Source organism: Phyllostomus hastatus, unplaced genomic scaffold (assembly GCF_019186645.2).
Source record: "Phyllostomus hastatus isolate PE091 unplaced genomic scaffold, TTU_PhHast_1.1 phas_scaffold_78, whole genome shotgun sequence".
NCBI lineage: Eukaryota > Metazoa > Chordata > Mammalia > Chiroptera > Phyllostomidae > Phyllostomus > Phyllostomus hastatus.
Genome location: NW_025334041.1, coordinates 85236093 through 85252138, shown reverse-complemented (window position 1 = coordinate 85252138; position 16046 = coordinate 85236093). Strand labels below are relative to the sequence as shown.

General features: G+C 41.3%; 1 protein-coding gene across 2 annotated transcripts in view; it reads left to right on the top strand.

Annotated features, from left to right (window-relative positions):
* Positions 1-16046, top strand: part of TGFA (transforming growth factor alpha) — a 138268-nt gene that overhangs the window by 100228 nt on the left and 21994 nt on the right. The gene's annotated exons all lie outside the window — the stretch shown is intronic.

Sequence of the window (16046 nt, the reverse complement as noted above, 5' to 3'; positions counted from 1 at the left end):
TGAGTGAACAAGCGTGCCAGTGCCTCCCTGGGAGCAGGTGTGCTCTGCGGGCTGGCAGGTGTTTAGAGAATGTCAGGAAAACTGAAGCGCAGAAGAAACTGAGGATTGCCCACATGGGTATTGAACACACACACACACATGAGCTTTTTAAAGCTATATTTGAGAACAGACAAGTAAAAAAGGAAGGAATAAGTTCATTTCTTGGGACAGATGGAATAACATTCGTGCAGAACCAGGAAAAGACTACTACCATAATTTCATTTTTATATTTTCTGTCCAGAAGGATCTTCAAATTACAGGAAATAAAACAAACATAGTAAAATAAGAAATAGAAAGACTAGCAAGGATACTAGTAAAAAATCACCTAATGCCATAAATGAATTTATTTTCAAGGGTGGAGATGAATTACAACTCAGTATTCTAAGAAAACTTGTAGCAAAACAAAAACAGAAACAAAAACATTCCCATCCTTGTTGGTAATTCTTAAGATATAATAATAAATATAAACAATGGTCAGAGAGTGGAAAAAGACAAATAAGTTTCTGACTTTAAATGAGTAAAAACACCTGATGATTCTTTAGAATATAGAAGATAGAACTTGATGACAACTCCCAGGAAAACTCTAGAGCAAATTATTACAGCAGATAGAGAATGAATACTTAGGCCCCTGAATAAATTCACCAAAATGAGTTACAGCAGAATAACTTTATTTCTTTTTAAGCATTATCAGACTGATAAGGGAAATGCTGCCAGGGTTAAGCTAATACAATGTGATTTCAGGAAGGCACATGACAAAATCAAAGTAATCAGTAAAACAAAATGAAGAAATGTGAGTTAAAATAATGGCTGGCCAGTGAGATAGAATAATAGTGACCTTAAATGAACGATCCAGGTTCAACTGTGAGCTTTTGGGAAGGACAGGGAGTTTTTAACCAGGGCATCCCCAGAAAATGTTCACTAATCTATTCATGTTAACCTGGGAGGAGGCCTTGTAGGGTGTGCAGGTGGAATTTGTCCTCCTTTCCTCCTGAAAATTTTATGAGCAAATTGAAGAAAGATATGTAAGGCAGATTTGTCAAATGTAGAGGTAATACAAAGCCCAGAATGAGGCCCTGGCTGGCATAGCTCAACGGATTGAGCACGGGCTGTGAACCAAAGTGTCGCAGGTTTGATTCCCAGTCAGGGCACATGCCTGGGTTGCAGGCCACGGCCCCCAGCAACCGCACATTGATGTTTCTCTCTCTCTGTCTCCCTCCCTTCCCTCTCTAAAAATAAATAAATAAAATCTTAAAAAAAAAAAGCCCAGAATGATAGCTGAAGTGTTGTTGAATGATAGAATACTCAAAAGGAGGGAAAGTAAAGTATTGAGCTAGAATGACGGAACAAAGACAACCAACCAGATTAAATTGAACAATGACACATTTAATGGTGTTTAGGTTAAGAATAATGAAGTTTAGTTAGGAAGATATGAGGCCAAGTTTGATGGCAGTTTATATGGATAAAAGCTAGAAGTTGAAGTTGGCCACAAGCTTATATAATCTAACAAACAGCATTGCAGAACTGCTAGAAAAATTGGAGGAGAATCAGTAGTGTAGACATCAGGTCATGGGAGATGGTATTCCAGCCACACTCCGTCACCATAGCCCAGAGCTGTCGAGTGTCGGCTCTGAGGACACACTGCCTGTTTTTGGATTTGTCTCTGCCTCTGTCTAGTTCTGTGCCTTTGGGCAAGGCCCTAAATCCCTCTAAACTTGTATCCCTCATCTGTAAAGTGGGTAGGATAATAGAACTGTCATAGGAATTTTATAAGATTAATTTAGATGGTACATGTAAAACTCAGCACAGAGGCCAACACATAAAGCATTTGGTAAATGTTTTTGTTACTGGTGTCTCATTTTAACTCTCTAGTGGACTATTTTAAGAAGGTCACTTTAAAAAGCATCTGAGGTAAAGAGTTTACAGACTTTCTTGCTTAAAGGGCATTTATAGGAACTTGGAGTGCATATTTGTTACTCATTGCTGTGCAACAAATTATTCTGAAATTTAGCACCGTAAGTTAGTTAATAAGCAATTATCTCATATGTTCTGAGAGTCAGGAACAGCTTAGCTGGAGGTCTGGTCCAGGGTCTTCCACAGAGGTTGCTGTTAAGACGTGAACTGGGGCTGCAGTGTCATCATGAGTTTCAGTCACAGAACTTTTGGGTAGACACCTCAGTTTATTGCTGCATGGGCCTCTCCACTCAGTGTCCTAATGACCTGGCAATGGGCCTCCCCCAGAGCAAGCGATCCCAGAGAGAACAAGCAAGGCAGAAGTTATAGTGCTTTTTGTGACCTAGCCTGAAGTCACATGCCACCCATATTCTCTCAGTCGCACAGACCAACCCTGAGACAGTGTGGGAGGGGACTCCACAAGGCCATGGACACCAGGAGGTGGGGGTCACTGCAGCCATCTTGGAGGCCGGCTGTTACAGGGAGGTTATCACCACAAAGACTCAGATTTGGTGACTGACTCCAGATACATGAAAGGACTATTGTATAGAAGAGGAAGACTTATTCTGTGTGGCTTCCAAGAACAGAATTCAAGCCAAGCAGCAGAGATTTCTTTAGGGTTTCATTTATATTATTTTACTTTTAATGGAAAAGAAATATTTCAGCAAAATATAAGGTCTTTGTTTCTGAACCAGTATGGCTTAGAGAAACTTTAATAGTTAAATGACCTTGATATTTTTGGAATCCTGTAATGTTTCTCCTTTTAAGAACAAGGTTCTGGCATGGTTGCTTTACTCTTAGACTATGGGGTTTAAACTAGGAATTCCCAACTTTTTAGGAGGGAAAGCCTCTAGGTCATGGAAGGAGCAGGAACCTGGGCACTGAGTTTTCTCTTTGGGAATCCCAGCAGACCTGGGAGAGAGGGATGAGAATGCAGCTCTAGGGGATGCTGGCCAGACATTCACTGGTGGAAGCCAGCCTATACTTTCAGCATGCAAGAGGACATCTGACACTTTGCTGGGGATTCCCAAATGGGGAACTGAGAGTGCACTTGTGTTTAAAATAGTCAAGGAGAACTTTTTTAAATGGTTGGTGGATGTGGTGGGATGCTGTTATATTGGTCACCCTGTATACATACAATGTAGAAAATGTACACCAATTTTCCCACACACACATTCCAGGCACATGAAGGGAGACTTGAGCGTACCAGTTTTGCTCCTTCTTTCCCCCATCTGCCTTTGGATGCTCATTGAAATGAGTGACCAATGGGGTATGAAACTAGTTCTAATCTTATATTAGTACTAGAAGCTCTGAAGAATTTCTGCCACTGAATGTACAGATGGGATTCATCCTGCCCCAATGCAGCAACCACTCCTCCAGGAGGTGGAGGATTGTCATGAGAAGAAACACGCCAACAGCCCATTCTTGGAAGGCCAGGGTGTGGGGACAAGGGCAGGCCATATGGCAGTGGGTCTGGGGGAGGTAGAACTGGCTCATATCAATGCCCCAGGGAAAAACACCAGTTGTCAGGGCTGCACTGAGTGATGAACTCACTCAGCTCTTATTCCTGACTGGCACGAGTGTCTTTCAAACAAGGAAGAAGAAAAAATAACCTTCTGGTCCAACAGTTACAGATTCCTCAGCTACATAAAGACAGTATACTTAAACTTTTTCTTTTCTATTTCTATCTGGGCCTAAAATATTGGACAGAGCCACACAGTCTCTGATGGGACCTACATAACTCTTCATCATGCTTGACAAAGATTATCCTAGGCCTCCCATCAGAGACTTCTGCCTGGTAGTTGGTGGGAAAACTAAAGCTAGTTTTACTATGTTCCTGTGTAAGTGACATGTTTTTATTAAGCATCCATAACCTGTATGCTTAATGAGACTTTTTCTTTGTAATGAAAACTTCTCAAGTTATACTGAAAATTTGCTTTCAGACTTATTCACCTGTTTGTTTTTTCAATTTTATGTTTTCTTTTTTAATGTATTCTATTATAACTGTCCTGATTTCTTTTTTGCTGTTTTTGCCCCCCCCCCACCCAGCCTATCCCTGTCACCCACAGTCAGTCCCCTCTCCATTGTCCATGTCCATGGGTCACTCATACATTTTCCTTGACTAGTCCATTCCCCTTCCTTCCACTATTTTCCCTTCCCACCTCCCTTCCTACAGCTGTCATTCTGTTCCATGTTTACATGTTTCTGGTCCTGTTTTGCTCATTAATTTATTTTGTTCATTAGATTCCAGCTATAAGTGAGGTCATGTAGTATTTGTCTGTACTGAGTGGATTATTTCACTTAACATAATAGTCTCCAGTTCTATCCATACTGTCAAAAAAGATAGGACTTCCTTCTTTCTTTCTGCTGCATAGCATTCCATTGTAAATATACCACAGTTTTTTAATCCACTCATCTACTAATGGGCACTTGGGCAGTTTCCAACACTTAGCTATTATAAATACACCTGCTATGAACATAGAGGTGCATAAGTTCTTTGGAATTAGTGTTTCAGGATTCTTAGGGTATACTCCCAGCAATGGAATCACAGGGTCATAAAGCAGTTTCATTTTTAATTTTTTGAGGAAATTCCATGCCATTTTCCACAGTGGATGCACCAGTCTGCATTCCCACCAACAGTGCACTAGGGTTCCCTTTTCTCCACATTCTCGCCAGCACTTGTTATTTGTTGATCTATTGATGATAGCCATTCTGACAGGTGTGAGGTGATATCTCATTGTGGTTTTAATTTGCATTTTTCTGATGGTTAGTGATGTTGAGCCTTTTTTTATATGCCTGTGAGTCATCTGTATGTCCTCCTTGGAGAAGTGTCTATTCAGGTCCTTTGCCCATTTTTTTTAAAGATTTTATTTATTTATTTTTAGAGAAGAAGGGGAGAGAGATAGAGAGAGAGAGAAACATCAATGTGCGGTTGCTGAGGGTTATGGCCTGCAACCCAGGCATGTACCCTGGCTGGGAATCGAAGCTGGGACACTTTGGTTCCCAGTCCGCGCTCCATCCACTGAGCTACGCCAGCCAGGGCGCCCATTTTTTAATTGGGTTGTTTGTCTTCCTGATATTGAGTTTTATGAGTTCTTTATGTATTTCAGAGATTAAACCCTTGTCCGATGTATCATTGGCAAATATGTTCTCTCATACAGTTGGTTCCCTTTTCATTCTGATGATGGTTTCTTTAGCAATGCAGAAGCTTTTTAATTTAATGTAGTCCTATTTGTTTATTTTCTCCTTTATTTCCCTTGCCCTAGGAGATATATTGGCAAACATATTGCTACATGGGATGCCCAAAATTTTACTGCCTATGTTTTCCACTAGGACTTTTATGGTATCATGATGTATATTCTCCATTTTGAGTTTATTCTGGTGTATGGTTTAAGTTGATGGTCAAGTTTCATTTTTTTGGATGTACCAGTCCAGTTCTCCCAACACCATTTACTGAAGAGGCTGTTTTTATTCCATTGTATGCTTCTGCCCCCTTTGTCAAATATTAATTGATCATAGAGACATGGGTTTATTTCTGAGCTCTCTATTCTGTTCCATTGATCTATGTATGTTTTGCCAGTACCAGACTATCTTGATTACAGTGGCCTTGTACTATAGTTTAATATCAGATATTCTGATCCCTCCAACTTTGTTCTTCTTTCTCAGGATTGCTGAGGCTTTCAGGGTCTTTTTTGGTTCCATATACATTTTCGGAACATTTGTTCTAGATCTGTGAAATATGCCATTGCTATTTTAATAGGAATTCAAAATATTGGCAAACTGGATTCAGCAATACATTAAACAGGTCATACACCACAACCAAGTGGCATTTATTGCAGGGATTCAAGGATGGTATCATATGCAAATCCATCGATGTAATGCATCACATAAACAAAGTGAAAGACAAAAACCACATGATCATATCAATAGATGCTGAAAAAGCATTTGACAAAATCCAGCACCCATTTATGACAACACTCAGCAAAGTGCGAGTAGAGGGAGCATACCTCAACATAATAAAGGCCATATATGAGAAACCTACAGCTAACATCATACTCAATGGGTGAAAACTAAAAGCATTTCCCTTAAGATCAGGAACAAGACAAGTGTGCCCACTTTCACCACTCTTATTCAACATAGTGCTGGAAGTCCTAGCCACAGCAATTAGTCTAGGAAAAGAAATAAAAGGCATCCAAATTGGAAAAAGGAAGTAAAACTGTCATTCACAGATGACATGATAGTGTATATAGAAACACCTTATAATCTTCACCTAAAATTTAAAATCTTATAATCTTCACCTAAAAACTACTTGACCTAATAAAGGAATTGGCAAAGTAGCAGGATACAAAATCAACATTCAGAAATCAGTGGTGTTCTTACCAACAATGAAGCATCAGGACGAGAAACTAAGAAAAAAAATCACATTTACTATAGCAACAAGAAAAATAAAGTACCTAGGAATAAATTTAACCAAGGATGTAAAAGACCCATACTCAAAAAACTATAGAACACTGAAGAAAGAAACTGTGGAAGATACAAGTAAATGGAAATATATACTTTGGTCATGGATTGGAAGAACTAACATCATTAAAATGTGCATACTACTCAAAGCAATTTGTAGATTCAGTGCTTTCAGTCTTAAGGACAAGTCTTTTTCAGCTTATAGAATGTTCTCCTCAATTATTTATTTGATAATGATGTCAACCTTAGTTTGCTTTTTCTTCATTTGGCATTATTATTATCATCTGTATATTGGATTGTTTAATTTTGTTTTTCAGATTTCTTTTTTCTCATTTTTTAAAATTACATTTTATTATTTATGTTACTACAATTGTCCCAATTTTTTTCCCTTTGCCCCCTCCATATAGCAACCCCACCCCCCAACACACTCACACAGTTTTTTTTTCTAATTACTTTTGTCTTTATGTCCTTCTGAGTTTTGGGAGAAACTTCCCAAGTCATTTTTTCCATTTGACTGATTTGATTTACTGTAATATCCAATCTGTTGCTCACTGGTCCTTTCAAAATTGGTTGCCATATTTCTTCATCTCCATGCAGCTGCTTACTTAGAGCTCCCTGCTGTCATTTTGTAGATGCAATGTCAGCTTCAATCCTGAAGACACAAATTAGAAATTATCCAACATCTTCCTCCATTTCTTAGGAGTAGAGAAAGTCATTGGAATTTCTCAAGAATGTTCTTATATAATGAATTTTTTTCATGTGACCAACAATTCCTTGCATAACCATCATTACAAAGACAGTAACATGATTTTTCTCAGTGCAGATTTAAATCTAGATTCCTAAAAGACCAGTGTTCTGTAAAATTATAATTCTATCTGTGAGTAAAACAATAAAAAATAATGTTTAAACATTAGTCATGTTTATAATTTTGTGGGGTTTTAATTTTAAATCATGTTTATTTTCCAACTCTAAAATGTTTGTTTTATAACATTTGGAAAATTATAAAAGAAAAATGATTGCCCATACCCCACCACACTTTTAATATCTCAGTGTTTTTCTTCCAGAAGATAATCCAAATTTATGGGCTTTTTATCTACAGGCAAGCAAAAATCATCTATATAAAACTCAAACAAAAAAGGAAGTCGAGCTTTTGTCATGGAACAAAGTCCCAACCACAGATTCACATGGATGCTTTTAAGGCTTTTGAGCTTTGCCATAATTTACCTCTATATGCCTCAGTTTCTTTGCTTAAAAAGAAGAGTATCCTTCATTCATCCAGACTGCATCTGCAGACTGTAAATGAAAAAGCCATCTGTCAAAAGTTCTGAGGGCATAGAATGTTCTAGAAAAACAATTGTAGTGCTTACAAGTACTTAGTGTAGAACGTTTGAAGGGATTATGGCTCAAAGACTCAACAAGAGGAAGCATTTTTTCCTAAGGGTAAATTGCGGGTTTCCTGCCAACCATTTTACCTAACAATTTTGATACTAATAAAAAAAAAAAAAAGAACAGAGACACAGAGTCTTGCAAAGCCAGGTAGCCAGGGGCTCCAACGGGGTTCTTCCTCCAACAAAGCCAAAACAGAATTCCCCATCCAGCAGGACTTGGCTCTGGTTTCCAGAACCGTTCACGTTCTGGTTCAATGCTGGCTGATGAGAGCCAAACAGAGATTATCCTTGTTTACCTTGTAAACAGAAATTTGAAGTGAATTTGCAAAATACTGGTTGACACCCAAGAGGATGTAATTAGAATAAGGGGCTTTCTGGTTTGAAGATACTAAAGAAAGAAATACTCTGTCTCTTTGAAATGAAATTATTGAATAGTAAAAGAGAGAAGAGATTTGGCATTCAGTCTTCAAAGCAAAATCATGACATGTAATTTTCTTAATTGGCTTTTTGCTTAAAATTACTAAGGCCACGGCAAGGATAGAAGGCACAACCTGGGGGCTGGAGGACAGTTTGTGAGGAGGAAGAGGAACTCAGTGGGGAGGTAATCATCTATGTCTGGTGCATTTCCCTTCTATTTTCATCTCATTTTAACACATAATGAATCTAAACTGCAGTCTGGGGGCTACTTGGGGCTTTCATGCCCTTCGGGGAGGAAGCAGTGTTACAGGTGGGAGATTGGTGCAGGTAAGAAGCCAACTTGAAATATGTATGCTTTGTGTCTTTAGATGAATATGCCCAGACTCTGGTTTTATTCCATACTTCACATGATTTATTTTAGATTCCTAAAGTCTGTTTAATAATTAAAGCCATTTTGCCTTGGGACCTTTAGCTCTTAATTCTAAAATAGCCCTGAGAATTTCCTAGTAATTTCTGATTTGTTTATTCTTTAAATGAAAGAGTTGTCTTAACTGTGGAAGGTGCTGTAAGGATTTCTTTATCATCAACTCATTCATTCATGTCCTCTCTCCTACACACACACACTCCCTCTGATGTGACAATGTGATATATTAGAAAGAGAAAAATCTTTAGAGACAGCCAACCATGAGTTCTGGTTTCAGTTCTGCCAACATTGAACAACCTTAACCTCCCTTGGCTTCACTTTCCTCATCTGTAAAACTGCAATAGTAATGACTACCTCACAGGATTTTTGTGAGGATTAGGTGGAATTCTCTATATAAACTGCTAGGCACAGTGCTTGCAGCTGGTAGACAATGTATTAATAGTAGCTACTATTAATAACAATAGTCATCATCATTCAGCATCATCATAGTCCAGAACCTCAGAAAATCCACATTGGGTTAAAAACTCTAAGTCCAAGAACTTTAGGTAGAACATGAACCTACAAAGTATTTCTATGTTCATGCTATCTGATTAGAAAAAGGTACCAAAAATGATGCAGATTCTGCCTTTGCCTTCAAAAGAAGCACAAAGATGAACCCTATTGGGGTCAAATACCACTGGTGACTTTCTCTCTGAATGTGTCTGTTTCTCCATCAGACACACGTGCTGTGTTACTGATAACCAATACCCTTGTAGGAAAGTAGAAAATATGTTGTCTGCTTCTTTACTGATAACTTTCTTTCAATTTGGTTCCCTAACACCTCATGTCCCTTGGGTTTTATCTGAAAAGAAATGACCTGAGAAAATTAAATTAACTCAGATGTTCCCTTAGGCTCCCCCAGCATCCTGTTTAGTGCTACAAAAGCAATTCAAGGGTCCATTCAAGCACTGCTGTGAGCCAGAAGCTCCCAGTCTCTGGGCATGAGTGCCAACTGGCCCAGAGGTTGGGGCTCTGCTCAGGTAGACTTCATGGGGCAGCCCCCACCCTACTTCCTTCCAGCTACTCCTCAATTAACCATCATCCATTGACATCTAAAAATCTCTTTGTCATGTATTTCTGTTTTGCAGCCACAGCTCCCTTGTGGGAATAGTAAGTTCCATATGTACGGTTCCCCACTCTTCCCCCAGATAAAGTAATACTTCGTCTTTACTTGCCCCTTTCTGATTACCAGAAGCTGTCTGCAAGTGTTCCCCTTCCTCGCTGCCACATGATATGTACATTTGATTACATGCTTTCCCATCACTTGTCTTCCTGGACCTGAACAGCATCCTAGTTCTCTACAGCTCTTTATTCTCTTAAAATCAGAGAGAGCTGGGATAAAATTCCAGTTCAAGTACTTTCTAGTTACATATCTGTTGGCAAGGCTATCCAAGCTTTAGTTTTGTTTTCTCATCTGAAAAGCAGAGACTGGTAATGCTTGCCCCATAGGGTGGTTAGAGGTTTGATGAGGTAATACAGCATCCATGCCCGTAATGAGGGTAGTGGGATGGGCAGGGTCTAAAGCCAGTTTAAGATCAGGGAAGGGTTAAGGTCAAATAGGGTCATAATTAGCCAGTATTGGAAAAGATTGCTGAAGACTTAGAAACCCTGGGTTTAGGGATCATGTTATAGGAAAAAAATATCTGTTTTTGAAGTATAGGAGTTACTCTTAGGAAATTGAAAATCTTGAGGTGGAGGGCTGTAGTAACAAAAATGGCACTATGCTCCCCATCCTCATTGAGAGCAATGGCAGGAGGAGTACTACTTCATTACTTTTGTCTTTCATTGCTTCACTACAATGAAAGTCACTTCTCTCTTACGTGATGGTACTGTGAAGCCAAACTGTTTTCAAATTGTATTATATCTATTCTTTTGAAAGTACTCACTATTCTTGGTTTTCACAGTGAATGAGTTGAGTGATTATATTTATCTCATTCCACCACTGCACACACATCCCCAAAACAGCAAAATGGAATTCTCCTTGTTGATCGGTAATCCTTGAGAATAGGATGAGCTTCCTACCCGCTGCTGTAACTGTGCCTGGGATGACTTTTCTGTACTCATCTGACTCCCACTGCTTGTTTGAAAACTGCTCTCTTGCCCTCTGTCCTCTCAAGGAGCCTCGGGAAATGCCCTTATTGATTAGCTTCCTTGACAGGAATTCCTCTCTGGGGTAAAGGTCGGTAATGTTGCTACACTCGGAACTGACAAGGCTCTTCCTCTTCGGGATCACTTATAAAACTTCTCAGCATTCTTATTGTCATTCCATCCCCCCGCCCGCAAATGCCTGGGACCAGGGTGCCTGCTCATCAGTTTCTATCTGGAGAGGTTCCCATGCTCTACACTACTGATTTCTCTAAGTTCTAGCTTAGCACTTCTGCCACCCTGTGTTATCCCCTTTGTACCAGCTTCTTCTTCACATGCTGGCTAACTGTGGAGGTTTTGCATTGTCTCATGTGAGCTTGGAATTCCATCCCTGTAAAATGGGTCACTGGTGGCCTGAAGTGAGCCCAGTCCATGTCCCAGAACTGAGGCTAGAACCATGTGTAACTCTAGCCTGACCCTGCAGTAGAATGGCTGCCTTGGCACTGGGGAGCATCAGAGTGCAGAAGTCAGCTGTGTACACTTCTCTGGCGTCACCAGGGGCTGCTTGCTGCCTTCCATCTTTGTTTAATTAATCTACTGCCTTTTCTCCTAGACATTCCAAAAACATTAGTTGGCTTTGCCATTGTATTGTCTACGAGAGAAAATATTTAGTCCCAGGTCAAAAACCTTGTCTACTAAAGTTCCTACTAAAAAGTCAAGTATTATTAATAAATTGTCAGAAAGTCAGCCATGATATTTGAAGAAGTAATGAAATGGCTAAAAATGATGTAAGCTTCCTACAAGTTCGCCACTTCTGACATCTGGAGAAGAACGTGAGGAGCCATGGCTTCAGCCAGCTCCCATCCACCAGCACAGCAGAAAGTCCAATTCAGGCTGCTTTAAAAAGGGGGCAATTGTACTTGGTGGCGTGGATGCCATTCTCCAGGGAGCAAGGCCATCGGAAGGAGCTGTCTAGACGACTGCCTCTCCAGCCCTTCTGAACTGGAGAGACCCCTCCTGTGAATTGAATCTGTGGTTTCTGTGCCCCTAGATTGCTATTCCAGACCCTCTTCCCATGAGTGAAGCTAGTCATCAGGCCTTGTTAGTGGATCCATGGTCTCCAGGTAAAGCTTCACAGCTTCCCTGGACAACAGTGGTGTCTATAAGATGTATGCTAAGTTAACATGTTGGAGAAGCCTCTCATAAATTTCAGAGCAACAGGAACTGAGCAGCTTTGAAACTCCAGTTGTTGATGGGGTCGCTATGAGGTCTGTTCTGAAACCTGGAACATTTGATTTTCCAGTGAGCCCTGAGTGCTAATCAGACTCCATGCCTGGAGGAGACGAGTACAGGGTCAAGAGCCCTGGGGAATGGGGCCAGCCCTCTGCCCTCGGTCTGGGCTCCATGGGGGCCTCCTTGGAGTTTCCCCATTGACCTTCACTGCCTTCCTTTTCTAAATGAGTGTTTTATCCCCATTTAACTGTCTAGGCCTTTCCTTGCTTCACTTGAAATTCCTTGAGTTTTCAGAAAGAAGGGAAAGGAAAATTAAGAAGAATAGAGGGAAAGAATGGAGAAAGGTAGAGGAAATATGGGGGGAGGGAAAAGAGACAGAGAGGCTGAGAGACTCATTCTCTGAAAAGATGCTGGGAATTTTGGGATTTCATCGTAAAGGTCATTTTACCTGTTACTGAGCAAATCCTCTACCTGTTGTGACCACCTACCCTGCCTGGATTTGTGAGATGCTATAAGAATAGCACCTGGCACTCAGAACGTGGTAACCCCTCTTCTCCCTCCCCTTCCCAGCCTTCCTCAGAGTCCTTTTCCTCCCAGACTTGGTGAAGCTCTGGAAACATCTAGGGATGGTTTTGTCAGCCTGGCCTGACCATGGTGCAGTGTGTGTTTCCTTTGCTGATTCAGGTGGTATCTGAGACAACCACCTTTAAAACTCATAAAAACAAGAACAGTCATTCCCAATGAGAGCATTAAGATGTGCTTTGCACTTTGCACAGAGCTTTTAGGGGCATTGTCCACAAGGCTACCCAGGTGCACTGAGGGTGGACAAGCCCCCTGCCACTCCTTGTCTGTGGCTGGCTCACCCTGAAGTGGCACAGTCAGAACAGAGGGCCAAAACGTGGCTCACCCTCGGAACTGTTGTTGGTGCCCTGTCCCCTGTCCGCTTCTCACATGCAGATCACATCCCCCAAAGCTGCAGAATGTGCTGTTGGAAAGAGAACCCACCCCTCACATCTCACACATTGAACTTCTCAGGGTTAAGACCAGGACTGCACCCTTTGCAGAGTGTTGAACTAAATGCTCACTTTTAAGATGTTTGTGGTTATATCAGGGGAGGAAAACACATGTAACAGGACAGAAACAGTTAAGTTTACATAAGTATGTACATTGTGTACTTACATAGTTCGAAGCAGTAGATTAGAGATGAATTTTATTCTAAGATGCTTTTATTCTACATTGTCATTTACAAAAGTTTTCTACACGATGTGTCACTTTTGTCATCAGGAGAAAAGATATTAAAAATAAAGTCTTTTAGTTATCTTGATAATCAAGTAGCATCAAGCTCCCTTGGTCTCTCCTTGGCACCTTTGGTTGTATCAGAAAGATGAGCTTATAGAGGACCAGGAGCTCCCGTCCTCACCTGGTCTGGACTGCAGAGAGCAAAATCAGCACCCTTAGCTGCCATCACTGTGACTGTGGCATTGAGTTTCCTCAACAACTAGGCTTTTTGGCTTCTTAGTGAGCTGTGTGAAGGGTGGAGACAGTTTCCCTTGGTGGATGCTTCTGCACTGTCTTTGAGGGAATGTGAAGGGTGTCATCCACCATAGCACGTGAAGTCCTCTTCAGAAGCAGCTGCAGAAGAGAAGCTGCTCTCTGACTTGGGCGAAGCTGAGCCTGTCCTACATGTGCTAAATGGATGCATTTCTGTCTAATGAACGGTGTGCATCCTTGCTCAGACTGCTAGAAGACATAGAGTTGGGTCCACCACTTGGCTTCTGTACATGCATGTGATTTTCTGATGCTTGTCTTTGAATATAAACCAATAACTGACTTCTTTGTTCTTTTCAATCCCTACCTTTATTTTCCTTTGCCCAGATATCTCTGTTCCTTTCTCACTACCTGATTCCATCTCCATTTCTTTCTCTCTCCCCGCAACCTTCCCTGCCTGTCTCCCTATCTCTCTCTCCACTTTGTATGTCTCTGTGTCTCTCTCCCTCCTTCCCTTTTCCCTTCCTGTGTGTGTCTCCTCTCCCTGCCTCCCTCCCCATCTCTCTTCTTCTCTCTTTCACACATGCATACACAAAATCTTTTCCATTTGTGTCCTCTTTTTATGGTACCCATATTTATAAAGCCTGCTAAGTCATTTATGAAAAGAGATAAAACATAAATACATAAGACAGTTACGTTGAGTCCACCCCTCACCAGTATTGGAGAGTAATGTTCCCGAAAGACAGATCCAGAGTTTTTCTTTCAGTATTTCTATTGACATGACACTTTACCACAAAAGAACTTACTTCAGCAGATCTCTGGCTTTAGTATCACACAGGAGTTTGAATTTCTGAAAGATGACCTGCTCCAAAAAGGATCCCTTTGGGGGCCCCTGTCATATTCCATCTCTGAGAGGCTTTTGTCTCTACACTTTTCTTTGTTGGTGTTTCCTATGTAACACAAGCCAATGTCTCAAACATTAACAAATTTCCCAGAGGGCAAACGGTACTGTACATGAAATCTATCTCATAAAAGCATCTAGAGAGCATGTCATCCAGATTCCTGGGCCCCACCCCAAAGATCCTAATTCGGTAGGTCTGGTGTGGGGCCATAAACTTGGCTTTCTAACACACTTCAGGAACATGAAGCCACTGGTCCGCAGACCACACATTGAACAGCCTAGCTCTAACTCCTGGCTAGGTACTCCCTCTAGCCATTTAGAGGTGGTTGTCTAAACAGCCTTTTGTAGAGCTTATCAAAAGCCTTTTTCAAAGTCTAAATCAAATCAGATCCACAGGGGCTAGTCTCTAGCCCCTTCACCTTGCCATGTTCACTCCCTGACAAGTTTAGTGAACACAGAGAAGCCAGTTTTGTGAATTACAGCAGACCCTTCCAGTGTCTACTGTCAGTGAGTGGCGAGCCTGTTCATCAACCACCCAGGCCTGGGACTCGCAGCCAAGGCAGTTGGGCAGCCAAGGCAGTTGGACCCCCTGTCCTAGAGACTGCTGCTGGCCAGGGACATGCTGCAGCCAGGAGGAGCAAGGCTGGCAGCAGCCCTGAGTGGACGTTTCCACCTGGCTCTGGGCTTCCTGTTTGTCCTCACATGTGAAAGTAGCTGTCATTAAAGGCTAATAGGGACACTTGAACTTTTAGTCACACTGTACTGAATTTATGGAGGGAAGGGGAGATTATGTACTATAGTGGTCTCATCACATGTGGGATTTCATCAGCATCGTGGATTGTCAGTGATGATAACAGCATACCTTGATAACAGCAACACTAACATCTGAGTGGTAAATGGCAGGCAGTTTGTTGAGTACCGTACGGATCAAGCTTTGCCTCATTCAGCCTGAGAGCCACCCATGAGGCAGGTGGACTACTGATCCTGTAGAAGCCCAAGCAGACTAGAAAAGTTCAAGTACTTCTTCCAGGTGGCAGAGGCAGGATTCAAATCCGTGTCTCTCTGCCTCCCAAAGCCCATGTGCATAACAACCACTGAGTGCTGTCTCGCCTTCTGCATCAAGAATTCTGTTGTAGTTTTAGCCTCTGCTTTTTCCACTGGGTTATGAGATTCCCAAAATTATGACACTTCTAGAAGCAATTCATGAATAGGAAGGCAGAAGTGTGAGTTTAATGTTCAGTGGTGGTCTAGAACCCCACAATCTGAGATGGGCTGCCTTTTCTCAAAGAGCAAGATCTCCAAGAACATCTTTTCCAAAAAAGTTAGTGAGAAAGACCCACTGCTCAAATACCTAAAACACAAGCATAAGAGGACCTTTTGAAAGAAGCAATGGAAACTACATCTACCATGCCATCTTGAAATAGCTACCATATGCCTCAGGTGTTATTTGGACAAAACACGGCTATTGGAATTTAATAAAATAAATCCAAAGTGATGCCCTTTGGGCTGGTCCACAGGTCTCTTCTCGTATTTTTCCTTACAATACTCCTGGCTGGCTATTTTCATTCCTGTATGAAAGCCAAGGAAGGAAACCTCTGAGAGATTTAGCAATGTCCCTGGC